Source organism: Pongo abelii, chromosome 1, assembly GCF_028885655.2.
Source record: "Pongo abelii isolate AG06213 chromosome 1, NHGRI_mPonAbe1-v2.0_pri, whole genome shotgun sequence".
In the NCBI taxonomy this organism is placed as follows: domain Eukaryota; kingdom Metazoa; phylum Chordata; class Mammalia; order Primates; family Hominidae; genus Pongo; species Pongo abelii.
Genome location: NC_071985.2, coordinates 174514515 through 174535853, shown reverse-complemented (window position 1 = coordinate 174535853; position 21339 = coordinate 174514515). Strand labels below are relative to the sequence as shown.

The 21339-nt window shown below is 41.1% G+C and overlaps 1 protein-coding gene and 1 long non-coding RNA gene across 3 annotated transcripts in view; one reads left to right on the top strand and one right to left on the bottom strand.

Annotated features, from left to right (window-relative positions):
- The window catches only part of LOC134759507 (uncharacterized), a 134275-nt gene that overhangs the window by 17927 nt on the left and 95009 nt on the right, over positions 1–21339 (top strand). The window lies entirely within an intron of this gene.
- The window catches only part of TACSTD2 (tumor associated calcium signal transducer 2), a 41818-nt gene that overhangs the window by 18807 nt on the left and 1672 nt on the right, over positions 1–21339 (bottom strand). The window contains exon 2 of one of the 2 annotated variants that reach the window (XM_063712176.1): positions 18–158. The gene's annotated coding sequence lies outside the window, so the exon portion shown is untranslated. Of the gene's footprint in view, positions 1–17; positions 163–21339 lie in introns of those variants that run through there. The other variant, XM_002810766.5, reaches the window with a different exon arrangement.

Genomic DNA, 21339 nt, shown 5'->3' with positions numbered 1-21339 from the left:
AAAAATACAAAAATTACCTGGATGTGGTGGTGCGTGCCTGTAATCCCAGCTACTCAGGAGGCTGAGGCAGGAGAATTGCTTGAAACAGGGAGTCAGAGGTTGCAGTGAGCTGAGATCGCGCCACAGCACTCCAGCCTGGTGACAGAGCAAGAAGCCATCTGGAGAGGATGTGGAGAAATAGGAACACTTTTACATTGTTGGTGGGACTGTAAACTAGTTCAACCCTTGTGGAAGTCAGTGTGGCGATTCCTCAGGGATCTAGAACTAGAAATTCCATTTGACCCAGCCATCCCATTACTGGGTATATACCCAAAGGACTATAAATCATGCTGCTATAAAAACACATGCACACGTATGTTTGTTGCAGCATTATTCACAATAGCAAAGACTTGGAACCAACCCAAATGTCCAACAATGATAGACTGGATTAAGAAAATGTGGCACATATACACCATGGAATACTATGCAGCCATAAAAAATGATGAGTTCACGTCCTTTATAGGGACATGGATGAAACTGGAAATCATCATTCTCAGTAAACTATCGCAAGAACAAAAAACCAAACACCGCATATTCTCACTCATAGGTGGGAATTGAACAATGAGAACACATGGACACAGGAAGGGGAACATCACACTTCGGGGACTGTTGTGGTGTGGGGGGAGGGGGGAGGGATAGCATTGGGAGATATACCTAATGCTAGATGACGAGTTAGTGGGTGCAGCGCGCCAGCATGGCACATGTATACATATGTAACTTACCTGCACATTACACACATGTACCATAAAACCTAAAGTATAATAATAATTAAAAAAAATAAAATAAAATAAAAAATAAAAAATTGAAAATCCTAAAAAAAACAAAAAAAAAAAAAAGAAAAGAAAGGACGACTCACGGGGGATATGGAGGATTTGGGAGTGAATGAATCAATTATGAGGTACAAGTAGACCCTCAATATTTTACACATGCCCATGAACACTACTTATTGATGTTTTATAAATAGCTACGTTATTACATATTCATATACATATATATACACTATGGATTTATTGTGTGCGTGCGTGTGTGTTTTAGACAGAGTCTCGCTCTATCACCCAGGCTGGAGTGAGTGTAGTGGTGCAATCTCAGCTCACTGCAACCTCTGCCTCCCAGGTTCAAGTGATTCTCATGTTTCAGCCTCTGGAGTAGCTGGGATTACAGGTGCACGCCACCATGCCCCGCTAATTTTTAGTAGAGATGGGGTTTCACCATGTTGGCCAGGCTGGTCTTGAACTCCCGACCTCAAGTGATCCACCCACCTCAGCTTCCCAAAGTCCTGGGATTACAGGCATGAGCCACTGTGCTCAGACGATTTACTGTTAATGTTTCTTTTCTATGTGACCTTTCAAACTTCAGTTTTGTTGATCATGGTAACGTATTTTGGGAGAAAGCTATGACCCTAGACAACAGGTGTCAAAACCAAGCCCCATAGCAGTGGTTTTCCCTTGATCAGCCCCAGTTGCTTCCTCTGGCTTCATTCCCTCCTGGCTGCCTCTGAACTCACCGTGCTAACACTTCCAACTGTAGTCAGGTCACTGGGGCAAAATGCAGAGGAGCTGGATATCCCAGAATGAGTTCTGCATCTGTTTGAGATAAGACCTTGATTCCTCCAATGTCGCTGGTACGTCTGCTTAGAGGAAAGGAGCTCCTAACAGGCTGATTTTACCACCAATTTTGCCAGAGCCTAGGCATTGCTGAGCCACACATGTACCTGGTCTTCAGGCTCTTTCTTCTGAAAAGTAAAACTCTTCAGTATCATGGCTTCCACACAGACCCAACCTTCACAAACAAGCTGTCAGTTCAAATCCTTGGAGAAGTGAGTCTGTATTCAAACCAGAGCCCTCCAAGGGCTGCATGGGAAATGTTCCCTCTCTGGGATTCAGTCTGTTCTGAGGACTGGGCAGCAGGCAACCTCTGAACAAAGACAATTCCTGCATTTTGAGGCTCTTGAGCATCTCGTTGATCTTATGAAGTGGCCAGGCACGCGCCAGCCTCCTCAGAGGCAAATACTCCAGGGAACAACATTCCTTATTGACAACAGACGCCTGTGAGTGGGAAGCGTCGTTCCCTTCCGAGAATTTGATTTCATTCAAGGCTGCTGAAGAAAATTTGTTTTTTAAAACATGATAGATTTTTTCCAGATGATATCCAGGTTTGCCAGCAACTTAGGGGACCTACTACATTTTATACTGAGTGTATCCACTCCCTGCAAAAAACGAATCATAGAGATTGCAACCCTCCCCATGTTGAAAGAACTCTTCTCCAACCGATGTCATTATCGCCTTATTTCAAACTGTTCCCACAAAACTCGCCCTGATCTTCTCCTTTGTGCATTCATTTATTTATACAATCAACACATGCGTTCATTTCACATGAAGAGATTGTCACATTCCAGACACTGGGCAAGCTATTGAGAATACCGGGGTGTTCAAGATAGATACACTTCCTGCCGTGATGGAGTTTAGCAGGGAAGGCTGACCAGTTCTTAGAGGGTGGTGAGTATAATTTGCAATGGAAAATCACAGGGCGATGTGGTGGGTATTCTCAGCAGGGGCTGGGGATGAGGTGGGGCATCTAGACAGACTGTGGGGCAGGGAACATCTTCTTAAGCAAGTGGAGTGTAACCCAAGACCTAAGGATGAGTAGTACTGGGCCAGGGGAAGTGGTAGAACAGAGTGTTCCAGGCTATGCAGATGTCGTCCACTGGCACTCAATAACTCCAACCTTCTTCTACTGTGTTAGTCTGGAAAGCTAAAAGCCACATTTTCCGGGTTTCTTTGTAGTATGAGTTCTGAATGTGAATTAGCTCCATCAGTCAGTGCATTCCTGTGGGATTTGGAAGATAGAGGTGCTGCAGTGGCCTCACCTCCCTGCTTCTGTGGCTTCTGCTGGTTGGTAAGCTCCTCGTGGATGGAGGTCTGGCTGCCACAAGGCACTTCTTGATTTTGGTGGCTTCCTGGTTATTTCAGTTTCTAGGTTGCGGCTGTTTGCTGGTTTTGGTGGGTTTTTGATCCTGGCAGAGAGCTGCTACAGGGGCAGCTTCCCAATTTGGCTGCCAGCTCCCTGACGGCAAGAGAGACAAAAGCCCCCAAGGTGGCCAGAGCTGCCTGCAGCTCTTGGGGTTGTCTCAGAGTCTCATTTTCCCAGCTTGCCATTGCTTCTGGGATCATGTAATATCCTGCGATAAATAAATCCTTTACTATTTAATCTAACTAGAATTGCTTCTCATTCCTATAACTGATCCCTAAACAACTTACAGACCATAGGAACCACATATGTGAATGTCCACCAGGAAGAAAGCTGGTAGCATTCCAAGGATGCCCCCATGTGTCTGGGATAGAGCCATTTAAGGAAAGAAGGACTGGAGGGACAAGAAAGTGCTAAATCATGGAGTGTCTTATTAAGCAGGCTGAAAATCTCTGTTGAAAGGGCAACTGAAGGTTTTCAAGCAGTTTGACCCCAGAAACAGATTTGTACTTTTCAAACACACTGCCCACTAAGTGGAGAAGAGCTGGAAGGCGGGGACTGAACACAAGAACACCAGTTGGAATCTATTGTGTTAGTCCTGGATTCAGAATATGCCTCATATATCAATACTCAATTCCACGTTGAAAACAGGTAGTTAAAATTAAGAGATTCTTTATTTGTGTAAAAATTAGATCTTTCTTACTGTATCTTCTATCTTATTCCAAATAGAGTGTAACCACCATTCTTTTCTTTCTTTTTTTTTAATTTTTATTTTATTTTATTATTATTATACTTTAAGTTTTAGGGTACTTAAGATGGAGTTTCACTCTCGTCGCCCAGGCTGGAGTGCAATGGCACAACCTTGGCTCACTGCAACCTCTGCCTCCTGGGTTGAGTGATTCTCCTGCCTCAGCCTCCCAAGTAGCTGGGATTACAGGTGCCTGCCACCATGCCTGGCTAATTTTTTTTTTTTCTTTTTCTGTATTTTTAGTAGAGACAAGGTTTCGCCATGTTGGCCAGGCTGGTCTTGAACTCCTGATCTCAGATGATACACCTGCCTTGGCCTCCCAAAGTGCTGGGATTACAGGCATAGGCCACCGTGCCCAGCCGAGTGTGACCACCATTCTAACATCAGTGTGCAATATTTCTTGGCAACCTTGTTGTGTCCTTCAGTGCAAGGTAACAGCCACCGGAAAAAGGCCCTCTCCATGGCTTTTGTTCTCTCTCCCTTCCTTCCCTCTCTCTCTCCCTATGTATCCTCTGTTACAGTAACTACTCCTCCCCTGTTCCTTTCTCCCTAAAATGATAATGTCTCATGAGTTGTAATTAGCTCTGGGATCCTGTGCTATCTCTTTTTACCTTGTGGTTTCCCTGTATCCCACCCAAATGTTTGTAAGTAGTCTTTTTACTAAGCCCTTCTCAAATTACCTAATTTGAATGTGCCATCTGTTTCCTGGTGGGACCTTGATGGATACACCAGGTCATTTGTCATATAGAATTCTCCTACATTTTGGGTTTGGCTAATTCTCTCTTTGTCATATCATTCAATACATTTCTTTATCCTCTATATTTCCTGTCAACTGATAGGTAGACCTAGAGACTTGAAGAGATCCAGATTCAAGGTGTTTTTGGCAGGTGGGGTGGGAACAACAATATTTCATAGGCGGCTTCTTTATACCTCTATAGCATCTCATTAGAACCCACATAAAATCTGATTGTCTGATTTTTTTTTTTTTTTTTGGCAGGAAGCTCATTGTCAGCTTTCTTTTTTAATTTTTATTTTTTTATTTTATTTTTTGTTTCAATACTTTTTGGGAAACAGGTGGTTTTTTGTTACATAGATAAGTGCTTTAGTGGTAATTTCTGAGATTTTGGTGCACCTATCATCCAAGCAGTGTACACTGACCCAATGTGTAGTCTTTTATCCCTCATGCTCCTCCTCCCGAATCCCCAAAGTCTCCATCATTCCTATGCCTTTGTGTCCTCATAGCTTAGCTCCCACTTATAAGTGAGAACATATGATATTTGGTTTTCCATTCCTGTTTTACTTCACTTAGAATAATGGTCTGCAACTCCATCCAGGTTGCTGCAAATGCCATTATTTCATTCCTTTTTATGGCTGCATAATATTCCACAGTGTATATATATACCACATTTTCTTTGTCCACTCATTGGTCGATGGGCATTTAGGCTGGTTCCATATACTTGCAATTGCAAATTGTGCTGCTACAAACATGTGTGCAAGTGTCTTTTTCATATAATGACTTCTTTTCCTCCGAGTAGATACCCAGTAGTGAGATTACTGGATGAAATTGTAGTTCTACTTTTAGTTCTTTAAGGAATCTCCACACTGTTTTCCATAGCAGTAATACTAGTTTACATTCCCACCAGCGTTGTAAAAGTGTTCCCTTTTCACCACATTCATGCCAACATCTATTATTTTTTGATTTTTTAATTATGGCCATTCTTGCAGGAGTAAGGTGGTAGGTATCTCATTGTAGTTTTAATTTTAATTTCCCTGATAATTAAAGATGTTGAGCATTTTTTCCTGTTTGTTGGCCATTTGTATATTTTCTTTTGAGAATTGTCTATTCATGTCATTTGTCCACTTTTTGATGGGGTTATTTGTTTTTGTTTTTCTTTCTTGCTGATTTGTTTGAGTTCCCTGTAGATTCTGGATATTAGTCCTTTGTTGGATGTATAGTTTGCAAATATTTTCCCCCATTCAGTGGGTTGTCTGTTTACTCTGCTGATTATTTCTTTTGCTGTGCAGAAGCTTTTTAGTTTAATTAGATCCTATCTATTTATTTTTGTTTTTGTTTCATTTGCTTTTGCATTCTTGGTCATGATCTCTTTGCCAAGCCAACATCTGGAAGAGTTTTACCAATACCGTCTTCATCATTTTTATGGTTTCAGGTCTTAGATTTAAGTCTTCAGTCCATCTTGAGTTGATTTTTGTATAAGGTGAGAAATGAGGATCCAAGTTCATTCTTCTACATGTGGCTTGCCGATAATCCCAGCACCATTTGTTGAATAGGGTGCCCTTTCCTTATTTTATGTTTCTGTTTGCTTTGTCAAAGATCAGTTGGCTGTAAGTATTTGGCTTTATTTCTGCATTCTGTATTCTGTTCCAATGGTCTATGTACCTATTTTTATACCAGTACCATACTGTTTTGGTAACTACAGCCTTGTAGTATAGTTTGAAGTCCAGCAATGTGATGCCTCCAGATTTGTTCTTTTTGCTCAGTCTTGCTTTGGCTATGTTGGGTCTTTCTTTTGGTTCCCTATGAATTTTCAGACTGTTTTTCCTAGCTCTGTGAAGAATGATGATGGTACTTTGATGGGAATTGTATTGAATCTGTAGATTGCTTTTGGCAGTATGGTCATTTTCACAATATTGATTCTTCCCATCCATGAGCATGGGATGTGTTTCCATTTGTTTGTGTCATTGATGATTTCTTTCAGCAGTGTTTTGTAGATTTCCTTATAGAGATCTTTCACCTCCTTGGTTAGGCATATTCCTAAGTGTTTTATTTTATTTTTTGCAGCTGTTGTAAAAGGGAATGAGTTCTTTATTTATTCCTGAGCTTGGTTGTTGTTGATGTATAGCAGCGCTACTGATTTGTGTACATTGATTTTGTAACCTGAAACTTTACTAAATTCATATATCAGATCTAGGAGCAGTTTGGACGAGTTTTTAGGGTTTTCTAGGTATACAATCACATCATTGGTGAACAGCGACAGTTTGACTTCCTCTTTACCAATCTGAATGCCCTTTATTTCTTTCTCTTGTCTGATTGCTCTGGCTAGGACTTTCAGTACTACACTGAATAAAAGTGGTAAAAGTGGGCAATCTTGTCTTGTTCCAGTTTTCAGTTTCAGTTTTCCATTTTTCCCCATTCAGTATAATGTTGGCTGTGGCTTTTTCATAGATGGCTTTTATTATTTTGAGGTAAGTCCCTTCTATGCCAGTTTTGCTGAGGGCTTTAATCATAAAGTGATGCTAGCTTTTGTCAAACGCTTTTTCAGCATCTATTGAAATGATCATATGATATTTGTTTTTAGTTCTGTTTATGTGACTTGCATGTGTTAAACTATCCCTGCATCCCTGGTATGAAACCCACTTGATCATGGTGTATTATTTTTTTTGACATGCTGCTAGATTCAGTTAGTTAGGACTTTGTTGAGGATTTTTGCATCTATGTTTATCAGGGATATTGGTCTGTAGTTTTCTTTTTTTGTTATGCCCTTTCCTTTTGGAATTATGGTGGTACTGGCTTCATCAAATGATTTAGGGAGGATTTCCTGTTTATCTTTTGGAATAGTAAGATTGGTACCAATCCTTCTTTGAATGTCTGATGGAATTCAGCTGTGAATCCATCTGGTCCTAGACTTTTTTTGTTGGCAATTTTTAAATTACCATTTCAACCTTGCTACTTGTTATTGGTCTGTTCAGAGTTTCTGTTTCTCCTGATTTAATCTGGGAGCATTGTATATTTCCAGGAATTTATCCATCTCCTCTATATTTTCTAGTCTGTGCATGTAAAGGTGTTCATAGTAGCCTGGAATGATCTAGTACTTCTGTGGTATTGGTTGTAATATCTTCTGTTTCCTTTCTAATTGAGCTTACTTGGATCTTCTCTCTTCTTTTCTTGGTTAATCTCACTAGGTCTATCAATTTTTTTATCTTTTCAAAGAACCAGCTTTTTGTTTCATTTATCCTTTGTATTTCTGTTTGCTTGTTTACTTCAATTTCATTTAGTTTTGCTCTGATCTTTATTTCTTTTCTTCTGCTGGGCTTGGGTTTGATTTGTTCTTGTTTCTCTAATTCCTTGAGGTATGACCTTAGATTGTCTATTTGTGCTCTTTCAGACTTTTTGATGTAGGCATTTAATGCTATGGACTTTCCTCTTAGCACTGCTTTTGCTATATCCCAGAGGTTTTGATAAGTTGTGTCACTATTATCGTTCGGCTTAAATAATTGTTTAATTTTTTTTTTTTTTAAGACAGTCTCGCTCTGTCGCCCAGGCTGGAGTGCAGTGGCACAATCTTAGCTCACTGCAATCTCTGCTTCCCAGGTTCACACCATTCTCCTGCCTCAGCCTCCGGGGTAGCTGGGACTACAGGTGCCCACCACCACACCCAGCTAATTTTTTGTATTTTTTAGTAGAGACGGAGTTTCACTGTGTTAGCCAGGATGGTCTTGATCTCCTGACCTCGTGATCTGCTTGCCTCAGCCTCCATAATTGTTTCATTTTTATCTTGATTTTATTGTTTATCCAAAGATCATTCAAGAGCAGATTATTTAATTTCCATGTATTCGTATAGTGTTGAGGATTCCTTTTGGAGTTAATTTCTGGTTGTATTCCACTGTGGTCTGAGAGGATACTTGATATAATTTTGATTTTCTTAAATTTATTATGACTTGTTTTGTGGCCTATCATATGGTCTATCTTGGAGAACGTTACAGTGCTGAAGAAAAGAATATATATTCTGCAGTTGTTGGGTAGAATGTTCTATAAATATCTGTTAAGTCCATTTATTCTAGAGTGTAGTTTAAACCCGTTGTTTCTTTGTTGACTTTCTGTCTTGATGACCTGTCTAGTGCTGCCAGTGGAGTATTGAATTCCCCCACTATTACTGTGTTGCTGTCTATCTCATTTCTTAGGTCTAGTAGTAATTGTTTTATAAATTTGGGAGCTCCAGTATTAGGTGCATATATATTTATGATTGTAACATTTTTCTCTTGGACTAGTTCTTTTATCATTATATAATGTCACTCTTTATCTATTTTTACTGTTGTTGCTTTAAAGTCTGTTTTGTCTGATATAAGAATAGGTACTCCTGCCCACTTTTGGTTTCCATTTGTGTGGAATATCTTTTTCCAACTCTTTACCTTAAGTCTGAGTCCTTATGTGTTAGGTGAGTCTCTTGAAGACAGCAGATACTTGGTTGGTGGATTTTTACCCATTCTGCCATCCTCTCTCTCTTAAGTGGAGCATTTAGGTCATTTATATTCAACATTAGTATTGAGATGTGAGGTACTTTTCTATTCCTCATGTTCATTGTTGCCTTGATACCTTGTTTTTTTCCCCATTTTGTTATTGTTTTATAGGCCCTGTGAGATTTACACTTTAAGGGAGTTCTATTTTGGTGTATTTCAAGGTTTTGTTTCAAGATTTAGAACTCTTTTAGCATTTCTTGTAGTGCTGGCTTAGTAATGGTGAATTCTTTCAGCATTTGTTTGTCTGAAAAATACTCTCTCTCCTTCATTTATGAAGCTTACTTTTGCTGAATACAAAAATCTTGGTTGACAATTATTTTGTTTCAGGAGGCTAAAGATGGGACCCCAATTACTTCTGACTTGTAAGGTTTCTGCTGAGAAGTCTGCTATTAATCTGATAGGTTTTCCTTTCTAGGTTATCTGATGCCTTTGTCTCACAGCCCTTAAGATTCTTTCCTTCACCTTCACTTTAGATAACGTGATGATTATGTGCCTGGGTGATAATCTTTTTATGATGAATTTCCCAGGTGTCCTTTGAGCTTCTTGTATTTGAATGTCTAGATCTCTAGCGAGGCCAGGAAAGTTTTCCTTAATTATTCCTTCAAATAAGTTTTCCAAACTTTTAGATTTCTCTTCTTCATCAGGAACATCAATTATTCTTTGGTTTGGCTGCTTAACATAATCCCAAATTTCTTGAAGGCTTTGTTGATTTTTTAAAATTCTTTTTTCTTTGTCTTTGATTGGGTTAATTCGAAAGCCTTGTCTTTGAGCTCTGAAGTTCTTTTTTCTACTTGTTCTAGTCTATTGTTGAAACTTTCCAGTGCATTCTGTATTTTTCTAAGTGTGTCTTTCATTTCCAGAAGTTGTAATTGTTTTTTTCTTTATGATATTTGTTTCTCTGGAGAATTTTTCATCCATATCCTGTATTTTTTAAAATTTCTTTAAGTTGGTTTTCACCTTTCTCTGGTATCTCCTTGAGTAGCTCAATAATCAATCTTCTGAATTCTGTATCTGGCAATTCAGAGATTTATTCTTGGTTTGGATCCCTTGCTAGGGAGCTGGTGTGACATTTTGGGGATGTGATAGAACCCTGTTTTGTCATATAATCAGAATTACTTTTCTGAGTCCTTCTCATTTGGGGAGACTACTTCAGTGGAGATGTCTGAAACTCAACGTCTGCTGTTCAGATTCTCTTGTCCCATGGGATAATCCCTTGATATAGTGCTCTCTTCTTCCCCCAAGGGATGGGGCTTTCTGAGAGCTGGACTGCAGTGATTGTTATTGCTCTTCTGCGTCTAGCCACCACATGGATCTAGTGATTGTTTTTGCTCTTCTGAGTCTAGCCACCATGTGGGGCTATGAGGCTCTGAGCTGGTGGTCTGAAAAAAGTCCTGTGATGTGATCTGACTTTAGGTCTACAGCCATGGACACCAGCACCTGTTGCAGTGGAGGTGGCAGGGGAGTGAAATAAGACTCTGTGAGAATCCTTGGTTGTAGATATGTTTAGTGCACTTGCTGAAGTGGCATTGTTGTCTGGGGTAAATATACAAGGTTCATTGCCTCATGCCAAGGAAATCAAGGACATGAACACATGTGGAGTGAGGTTAAGAGCATAGGTTTAATAGGCAAAAAAAAAAGAGAAAGGAAAACGGCTATCTCTCCTATGAGAGAGAGGGGTGCCTGGGTGGGACTTCAGGCCTGCGTCAGTGCACTGGATTTTATAGACAGGCTTGAGGAGGCAGTGTCTGATTTACACAGGGGCCAAAGATTGGTTGGACCGGGCGTGGCACATTTATTTACATAGCGCATGGGGAAGCTGGCCCCCCACCCTAATCTTATTATGCTAATGGAGTCTTTATTATGCAAATGGCGCCATGTTGTCGTTCCTTACTGTGGACATGGTTGATAAGGAAAGGGGAAGATGGAGCCACCATGTTGGACATGCCTAGCCCTCAGGTAGCCTTTTCCTAATGGCACAGCTGCCAGCATTCACTCATGCAAGCTTCCAGCTTGTTTGTCTATGTCTGCAGCTCAATTTTACAGGCTGCTCTTTGTTAGAAAAGAAGATGATTTTGGATCTGCTTTTCATTAAAAGGAAAGCCTTACCAAGGACTCCCTTACCCTCACTATCTGCCTAAATAATTTCTTCTTAACGCCTAAATCGTCGCTTTCTTGAATTCTGGTTCTATTAGCAGTGAAGTTGTCACATGGACACACTCAAAACCTCTGGTTAGCCAGGATGTTGCAGGCAGTGGAATTAGGTGTTGTCTTCTCCTTTCTGGGATCAGGGTTATTCTGTCATGAGTTGCTGTAATAGCCTGAGTTGGTTGGCCTCCAGCCAATAGGTGGCACTTCCAAGAGAACACCAGCTATGATAGTGGTAGGGAGCTCTAAACTTGCCGTAAGATGGCCAGGGTAAGTATTTTGGTTTCTCAGGTAATGGGTGGGGCCATAAAGCTCCGAAGAGTGATCATGTTTTGTGTTCAGCTACCAAGGTGAATAGGGCAATACCATCAGGTGGGGACAGGGTTAGACAGGTCTGCACTCAGATTCTCCTTGGGTAGGGCTTGTTACTACCCAAGGCCACTGTGGTGGGTGGGTGGTGGTTCTCAGGACAATGGGACTACGTTCCAGAGGGGATTATGGCTGCCTCTGCTGTGTCCAGGGAAGTGGTGGATAGCTGGTAGTGAGAGGCTTCATCCAGCTCCCACGCACTTGGAGAGATTGGTCTTCCACTACAGTGCCCTGCTCAGACCTTGCCCGAGGCCATGAGCTACCCAGCTGAGAATAAGCACAGCTTCCAGACCTCACCCCTCCCCATCTGCCCACTCCATTGGTGGCAGCTCCTGTGCTCACTCATACCAGCAGCACCTGATCATCCCCCAGACTCCACTCAAGAAAATTTGTGCCCAGTCCACTACCAATTTCAGTTGGGACCTTTCTTCATCCCCCAACACCTTCCCAGTTCCACTGACTGCCTTCCCCAAAGGCCCCAGTGAGATATAGTCAGGGATGGCTTCCCTGGGCTCAAGCTGGATACTGGGAATATGTGCAAGGTACTTCCCACTGCCACTTCCACTTTTATATTTCATGCAACCCCCTAAATCTGTTTCATCTCTAGGTAAAGTTAAATCCTTCTCCTGTGATCTGGATTTTCAGATTCCCCAGTGGGGATATGTGTTTGGAGGTAGGTTTGCCTCCTCTCACACTTTGGGAACTCACAGTTTTTTTGCCTGTTTCATGGAATTTGCAGCAGTGTGCAACTTCTTTCAAAAAATCTGTGAATTCCTTTGGTTTTCCCGGTACGTTCCTGTGGTAGTTCTTGGAGCAAAAGATCATGGTGTGAGTCTGCACACACTGTTCTGTCCATCCATGTGGGAGCTGCACATTAGCCCTGTCTCCTATTCATCATCTTCCCCCGTTCTTGTCCTGATTATCCAATTTTGAGTGCTGTTGAGGTTGATCTGTGGGCTCAGGTGTTTCAGCTGTACTGATGGCATTATAAAGTTACTCATAAATTTTCACCTAATGATTTTTTTTGCAGTCACTGATGATTGCTGACTACATCCACTATTTCATTAAAGATTTGCAAAATAGTGATTTTCTAATTTTACCCTTCATTCTGCACCTATTAGCTGGGTTTCTTCAATAAAGAAGAACTTTCCCTTGTCAACAAAAAGATTCTTTCAAGGTTTTCTTTTTGGTTTACTGTGGGTTCATTAATATGTGACAGATACGACTAGATGCAGGGACTTCAGAATGCTTTCCACTGTTGCTCCCTCACATATATACTGTTATCATCATGTACTTTTATTCTACATATTATTGTTGTTGTTTTCATTTCAATGTTTCACTCCAATGTTCATTTACACAATCAGTGAAAAATATTCCCCATATATTAATCTTTCTTTCCTCTTCTTTTTTTTTTTTTTTTTTTTTTTGACAGGGTCTCACTCTGCCATCCAGGCTGGAGTGCAGTGGCACACTCATGACTCAATGCAGCCTTGATCTCCTGGGTTTAAGCGATCTTCCCACTTCTTACCTCAGCCTCCACAAGTAGCTTGGACCAGAGGTCCAAGCATGGCATGCTACCATGTTTGGCTAATTTTTTTTTTTTTTTTTTTTTGCAGAAATGGTGTCTCCCTGTATTGCCCATGCCCTGTATTGCCTCAAACTCTTGGGCTCAAGTGATACTCCCACCTAGGCCTCCCAAAGTGCTGGGATTGCAGGCATGAGTCACTGTGCCTGGCCAAATTAATCTTTTTCTTTTCTGCGTTCTTTTCTGTGTCTCTCATTCTTTTCTGCATCTCTGACTTCCAATCTGGAATCTGGTTTCCAGCCCTAAATTTCCTGGCTTCAGCATTGGCAGATTCTATTTTCCCAGGGAGGGCAAAAAAAGTACCTGACCGGGCCCAAAGACTTCATTTATTTTCTTCATTATCTTATTTGCCTCTATAGGGGCTTTTTCCAAGTCATCCTCAATGGGATTTCCTTTACTCTATCTTCTGTAACAGCCAGAGCACATCAAAAACATAGAAGCTGGCATTCTAGGCCATAGTAATTGTTCAGTAGGTACTTTATCTTGTTTACTTTGTTCGGATAGTCTTTCTTATCAAACTTTCTCTGATATCTCAGTCTCAGATACAAGTCTCCATGCCTTTAACCATTGTATCAGTTAGGACTTGCATTAACTGCAAACAAGTAAAAACTCAACCACATTTTACAGTTAGGCATTACACATATGCACACATGTATGTATACACACACACACACACAGAGAGAGAGAGAGAGAAGTCTAGAACTTCTAGTCCCATGGCTTAAAAGTGTCAGGACCACTGACTCCACAATTTTCCAGGCACCTTCCTAATGCCTGTGAGTCAGCTAGTATTGCTTCAGCCATGACATCTATATTCCAGACAAGAAGTAGTAGGAAGAAGAAGAGAGGAAATGTCTCTACCTGTATCAGGTGTATCAACCAGACTGAGAAATCCCAACTAGTCCATTGCTTACATTTCACTGGTCACAACTCAGTCAAATGGCTACCTCAATCTGAATGAGAGGCTAGAAAATGTGTATATATGTGTTAGTTGTGCACTTCGCTATCCTAAACAAAACTGCAGTTCTGGCAAGGAAACATTGACTTTGCATTGACAATCAACAGTTTGCCCTCTCCCTACTCTTCCCTTGGCATAGGATGCCTTTCCCTCCTCCTCACCTACCGAAATCTTATTAGAATGTCACCTCTTCCAGGAAGAGTTTTCAGGTTATCTCAGTAGGAATTTTCTTTAATTCTTCAGTTTAATAAGTAATATCTTGTTTGCCTAGTAACTGCAAGGCACTATTAAGATACTATAGATGGAGATAAGTAAAATAGCATTGCTGTCCTGATGGAGCTCAGTTTACTTTTAGTATCTAAAAATCAGACTCTAATTATTACTTAATGATTACAGAGTTTCTATTTGAGGTGATGAAAAGGTTTTGGAAGGCAGCAGATCATGAGGATGGTAGCACAACAGTGTGAATGTACAACTGACCTTTGAGCAACATGGGTTTGAATTGCATGAGTCTATTTATAGAAAGATTTTTTTCCAACCAAATGCAGATTGAAAACACAGTATTTGCAGAATGTGAACCCAAGTGTAAAGAGGGCCAACTTTTCATGTATATAGGTTCCACAGGGCTGACTACAGGACTTGAGTATACAGGATTTTGATATATGTTGGGGGCAGAGGAGTTCTAGAATTAATCCCACTTGTATATTGAGGGGTGTCTATAATTAACACCACTGAATTGTACACTTCAAAATGATTACAATAGCAAATTCTGTGTTATACATATTTTATCACAGACATGCAAATCGGACTCCGAATCCAAAAATGTCAGCGTGGTGTGAAAATACAGACAGAAAGGAGAGATGGGTGTTGGGGTGCATAGAAAAGTCATTTAAATTACATAGGCATTGGATCCTGCTCTGCTGTGGTGTATTAGTTCATCTTCACACTGCTATAAAGACATATTCAAGACTGGGTAATTTATGAAGAAAAGAGGTTTTATTGACTCACAATTCTGCATGGCTGGGGAGGCCTCAGGAAACTTACAATCATGGTGGAAGGGAAAGAGGCATGTCTTACATGGAAGCAGATGAGAGAGAGTGAGCAAGGGCAGGGAAAACTGCCCCATAAAACCATCAGGTCTCTTGAGAACTCACTCATTATCATGAGAACAGCATGGGGGGAAACGCCCCCATGATTCAATCACCTCCCACCTTGTCCCTCCCTTGACACATGGGGAATATGGGGATTATGGGGATTACAATTCAAGATGAGATTTGGGTGGAGACACAGAGCCAAACCATGTCACACTGCTAGTTGTGTCTACTGGGAAGCAGATGCTGAGATGCAGTTAGGACCAAGAGGCATATTTGGGTAAACTTGTGAAAGGAGTCTCTTCTACTTTCACAAGAAACTTCTTTTCTTAGAAGCAGGACTGGTCAGAGGAAGCCATTAAACCATGAAGCAGATCAAGTAGAAAAAGCCTCTCTGCCTAAAGGGGAGCTCTATAGGAAAGAGCCCATTACAGGAATCCTACTTTGGGTGGAAGTGCCTAAACCTTGCTCAGTCATTGGCTGGGACTGCACTGGGAAGAACTGAAGGAGACCAGAAAGAACAAGTGGAAGCTGTCAGCCCACCACCTTCTCACAGCTGGGCAAGGCATCCTTTCTTGCAAGGGAATAAGTACAGCCCACCTCTGTCTGCCACAGCTGCTACTAGCTATGTGATCTTGTGGCATTTGAGCTTTCTGAGCCTCAGTTTTTTCATTTGCAAAATAAATATAATAATAAAAATGGCAGCCCAATCTGGTTATTGGGACAACTATATGAGCTAATGAATGAATAGTGCTTAGAATAGTGTCTGTTTAATCATAGGTGCTCATTAAATGTTGGCTGTCATTATCAGTATTGCCAAGCAGAATGTACATTATGAAATAAACACAAAACTAAATTACATATATATGATACAGTAAATATAAATCAAAGTTCTGGTATCTTCTGGACCTTGATTGTTTTTGTTCTATTTTTGGACTTCTGATTTGGGCAAGAAATAACAGTGACTGCAGGTAAGATGGTGGCAGTAGATCTAGTAAGATGTGAACAGATTCAAAATGCACTTTAAAGTTTTAGAATCTGCAATGAAGTGGTCATGGGGAGTGAAGTAGAATCAAGTCTGACTCTTAGGCTTTTGGCTTGATCAGCTGTGTGGATGCTGCTGTCAATAAGGGAGAAAGACTGGAGGACAAAGGGCAGATGGGGGCCAGTCAAGACTTCCATTTGAACCCATGAATCCTGAGTTATCTGTGAGGTAGTGGAAGCCAACAAGGCAGGTGGCCATGAGAACTAAGAGATGCAATCCGAGCTGGAAATAGAAGTTTGGGAGTAATTACCATAAGGATGGTATTTAAGTCCACAGGAATGGACAAGATAACTGAGAGAGTGAAGAAAACCAGTCTCTACCTGCTCCCTCACCCTCCAAATCCAATCAAGCTTTGGCTCTACCTCACTGTCTTTTGGCTCCACCCCTCTTTTTTATCCTCTGTTTTGCTGCAGCTGCTCAGTCAACACTGCTCATGACACTGTCCTTATAAACCATATAAAATTAATCAGGGAGGAAGGGAGGAGGAGAAGCAAAAATAAGCCAATCTTGCAGCACATTTAGTATTACTCACTAGGCCAGTTTGCTCTGACCTGCTTCCTCATAGTTGTTTAGTGCCTATTGCCTCAGAATCATATAGACCCTGTTACAGGTTATAGTTCCCCCTAACTGCTTTATACATAACAACTTGAACATTATACAGTGTTACTTTTTCTATATGAGATCATCTTTTAAGTCCTGCATGCCAGTGAAACTATGGACACCAGCTGGTCTGAAGGACTCCACAAGAAGCTGACTCACAATGCAATTTCCACATCCTTATGGTTTTTATACCCCTTACTCCAACCACTTAGTGACCCCAGTTTTCCAGTCTCCCACCCTCCATGATCCCCTTGTGGATCCAGAAGTCCTTGTAGAGATGTATTTGAGAGTCTCCTTCCATCTCCTTGCTCAGCTTCGTGAGATCATTAAACTCTTTCTCTGCTGCAAACTTTGCTTTCACAGTATATTGGACTATTACTGTGCCATGGGACTAGAAACCTCTTGGTCTGGTAAAAAATTTTGGTGAGCCAAGCCTGGAACCCCCTGTGGGCATTGGTCCATGGCTCAGTGCTCCCGCACCACTGGGACAGGCCCGGAGACAAGCCCATGTAGCCACTGGGTTCTATTGTACTAGGAGCTGTTGACAGGGCAGTACCAACCTTCAGCACATAAATTGCTTGCACCAAAGGAACAGTTTCCAGATTTGAAAGTCATCTTCAGTGAGATTTTTCTGTGCAACTGGCACATTTAATTGGCTGAAAGTCTTTTGGCTCTAAGTCCCTTGGCCATAGGGTCCCACTGAGGGACAGGATGGACCCCAGGCAGGTAGCCATACCACTTTGGCAACAACATGGGACAGAATAAAAGCTGGCCATCAATGCAGCTTCTGGCATATCTTGACAAAAAAAAGGGAATGTAAATTAAAAATAAAATTATAAGCCCCTACCAACTGGACAGACTCTGCTTGTAGCCAACGGAAACCCAGAAAGACCTGAAAACCTGAGTTCCTAGCCATGATGGAATGGGTGGTCAGACATGTCTCATTATACTATCTCCCTCTCAGCATCTAGACACAGCAACTGGCCAGCATTAACGTTAAAACAGAGATCATAACACTGACAGAACAGACTCTTTGTGTCAGTAAGATCTCATGGGTATTCCAGGGTTTTCAGTCTTATTTTGCAAGGACTTTTGAAATTTGAGCTCACAACTCTGATAATAATTAATTGCACACCAGATTATAAGATAATCCTTTATAGATAAATATAAATTTATTTATAAATATACATTTATCTAAGATGTATAGATAATTGAATTATCTTTAAGTTATATGCGTTGAACTATCAGCTGTTTAGGCTTCTGTATACCTGTCCTTGATTTGAAAGGTCTGAATTAATTTTATCCCTTGAAACTGGCCCTTACAATCTTATGTGCCCACATCTTTTGTCATGGTCCCTGGGCCTAGAGAGAGGATGCTTGATATTGCATAATTTTAGCAGCAGTGCGTTGGCCATGGAAAACAGATTGTCCCAGTGAGATTGAATAGTTTCGAATTCTGGCCCTGTGTTTCATGAAATATTATCAGAGACTAAAAGATAAATTATTATCTTATAGTCTGGTGTGCAATTAAATACTGTGTTAAGACAGTGGATTGGAGCACTAGTGTGTTTGTACTGCACCCCTGAGATCCCCAGCTGAGCACTTGTAAATACTTACAGGTTACTCCAAGGCAGTTTCATTCCTGTAATCCTGACTCTAACCTCAACTGTGCCCCTTGCCAACAGGAAGAAGCTAGGGTCATCTTCCCCCAGTTCCCACCATATTAGCTCTCACTTCAGGACTGAGGTATGACCAAGCCCACAGAGGGACAGAAACCATCCTTACAAATAGTATAAAATTAATCAAGGAAGAAGGGAGGAGGTGAAATAAAAATAAGCCAATCTTGCAGCACATTCAGCATTAAGTGCTGGGTCAGCTTGCTCTCAGACCTGCTTCCTCATAGCTGTTTGGTGTCTACTGCCTCAGAATCACGTAGACCCTGTTACAGGTTATAGTTCCCCTTAACTTCTCCCCTTAACAACTTGAACATTATACAATGTTACATTTTCTATTTGAGATCATCTTTCAAGTCCTGCATGCCAAAGAAACTATGGACATCGGTTGGTCTAAAGGACCCCATGAGAAGCTGACTCACAAAAGAATACAATTTTCACATCCTTATGATTTTATACCCCTCAATCTAACCAACCAATGACCCCAATTTTCCAGCCCTTCACCCTCCAGGATCCCCTTAAAAACCCCAGCCAAGAGCTTCCTGGGGAGGATTTGAGGGTTTCTTTCCGTCTCATTGTGGGTGCCCCGTGATCATTAAGCTCTTTACTGCAAACCCTGCTATCTCAGTGCATTGGACTATTACTGTGCAGCGGGCATTCGGACGAGTCCATCCTGTAACAGTCACCTGCATGAGGACACTATCTTGCCTGATTGGTTTCCTATGCCCTTATTTTGCTTCCTCTCTCATATCCTATTTCCTTATTCTTCTAATCCGTCTTCCAAAATGGCCACAAATCATTTTTCCAAAACCCCAATCTGCTCATGTCAATTGAATACTTGTTTCCTTAAAATCTTTCAGTTACTTCCATTGCACTCAGAATAAATCTCAACTTTCTCAGCTTAGAGCTCTTTCTTGGCTAGGCCTTTCATGTTCAGCCTCCAGCTTGCCTTTCTACTGATTTTTCTATGATCTCTCTAGTGTGAACTTCACAGGAAAATCATATCGGACGATTTGTACGTTTCCCAATGCTTCCAATTCTCTCATGCCTTGCCACCTCAATGGCTTCAAGGAATCCTCAGAGTCACAATAAAATCCAGACCCCTAATCATGGCTTGCAAGGCTCTGTCTAAACTGGATACCACTTCAACCTCATTCCCTACCTCTCTTTCCCTCCCTTCCTGCTGTAGCCGTTGACCTCCTAGATATTCCTTCTCGTTTCTTTTTCTTTTCTTTCTTTCTTTCTTTTTTTTTTTTTTGACAGAGTCTCACTCTGTCGCCCAGGCTGGAGTACAGTAGCATGATCTCGGCTAACTGCAACCTCTGCCTCTGGGGTTCAAGCAATTCTCCTGCCTCAGTCTCCCGAGTAGCTGGGACCACAGGTGCGCACCACCACGCACGGCTGAATTTTTTGTATTTTTAGTAGAGATGCGGTTTTGCCATGTTGGCCAGGCTGGTCTCGAACTGACATCAAGTGATTAGCCCACTTGGGCCTCCCAAAGTGCTGGAATTATAGGCACGAGCCACCGTGCTTGGCCTTCTCTTTTCTTTTGACTTCAGTTTTAGGTTCACAGTGAAATTGGGAAGAAAGTATTGAAATTGCCCATATACTCCTGCCCTAACACATGCGCAACCTCCCCTGTTACCAATATCCCCTGTCAGAGTGGTATATTTGTTACAATTGATGAATCTATATTGACACATCTATCACCCAAAGTCCATAATTTACATTAGGGTTTACTCTTGGTGTCGTATTTTCTATAGGCTTGGACAAATGTAAAATGACATCTATCCACCATTACAGTATCATACAGATTATTGTAAGAATAATCCTAAAAATTCTCTGTGCTCCAACATCCTAGCTGTTTCTTGAACTTGCCAAAAAAATTCCAGACTCAGAGATTTTACATTTGCTGTTCACTTTATCTTGAATGCTGTTCCTCTAGATGGTCAAATGTGTTAGTCTCTCATTTCAAATGAATTTCCACTTATATCTTGCCTTATCAGCACCTCCCTTCTCCACTCTATGCATAATCAACTATGGCCCCTTTCGTACCTCCCCCTATTGTCTCCTGTATCTCCTTCTTCAACTTAATTTCACTTTTCCCTATCTGATGTTATATTACATGTTTCTTCTGTTGTTTGCTTACTATCTCTCTCCTCATTCTAGAATATAAAATTCACAAAGGCAGAGATTTTTCTTTTGTTCACTGCTGTATCCCCATTGCTTATATCAATTTCTGTATTTATTTATAGGTTATTTATTTATTTCTGTATTTATAGTAGGTAACCAACAAATACTAGTTAAGTGAATTAATGAATGAATAAACACAGGAATAAATGCCACCACTTCTGACTGTCTTTTTCCACTTGGTTAACTCCTACTCATCCTAAAGACTCAGGGTAGGCACCAACTCCTCCAGCAAGTCTTCCCTGACTGTCTGCCCAGGCTGGGCTGAGGGCCCTTTGTTGTTCCTCTGGGCTCTCTCAGCCACCTGGACTGGCATCTCTATTGCAACACTTCTTATCTTGTGCCTCCTAACCCAATCTCTAAGCTTCTCTAGAGCAGACAAATCTTATGCATCTCCCCCTCTCTCCAGTGCCTGGAAGAAAGTAAGTGCTCTGTAAATGTTTGTGAAATGAATGGAAGAATGAATAAGTGAAAGAATTATAGCAGAATTTAAAATGTGCAAACTCTGATGTGCAAAATAACACAATTTTCTTTGTCATCAACTGATCTACTTTGCTCTTGCATCTCCATTCCTACTGATGGTGAAAAATAATCCTTAAATTTGCCGATTAAAGGCAATTGAGTTTGCTTTGCATTCATGCAGTCTGCAACTAATTCAGTCATGCTGGAGTTTAAT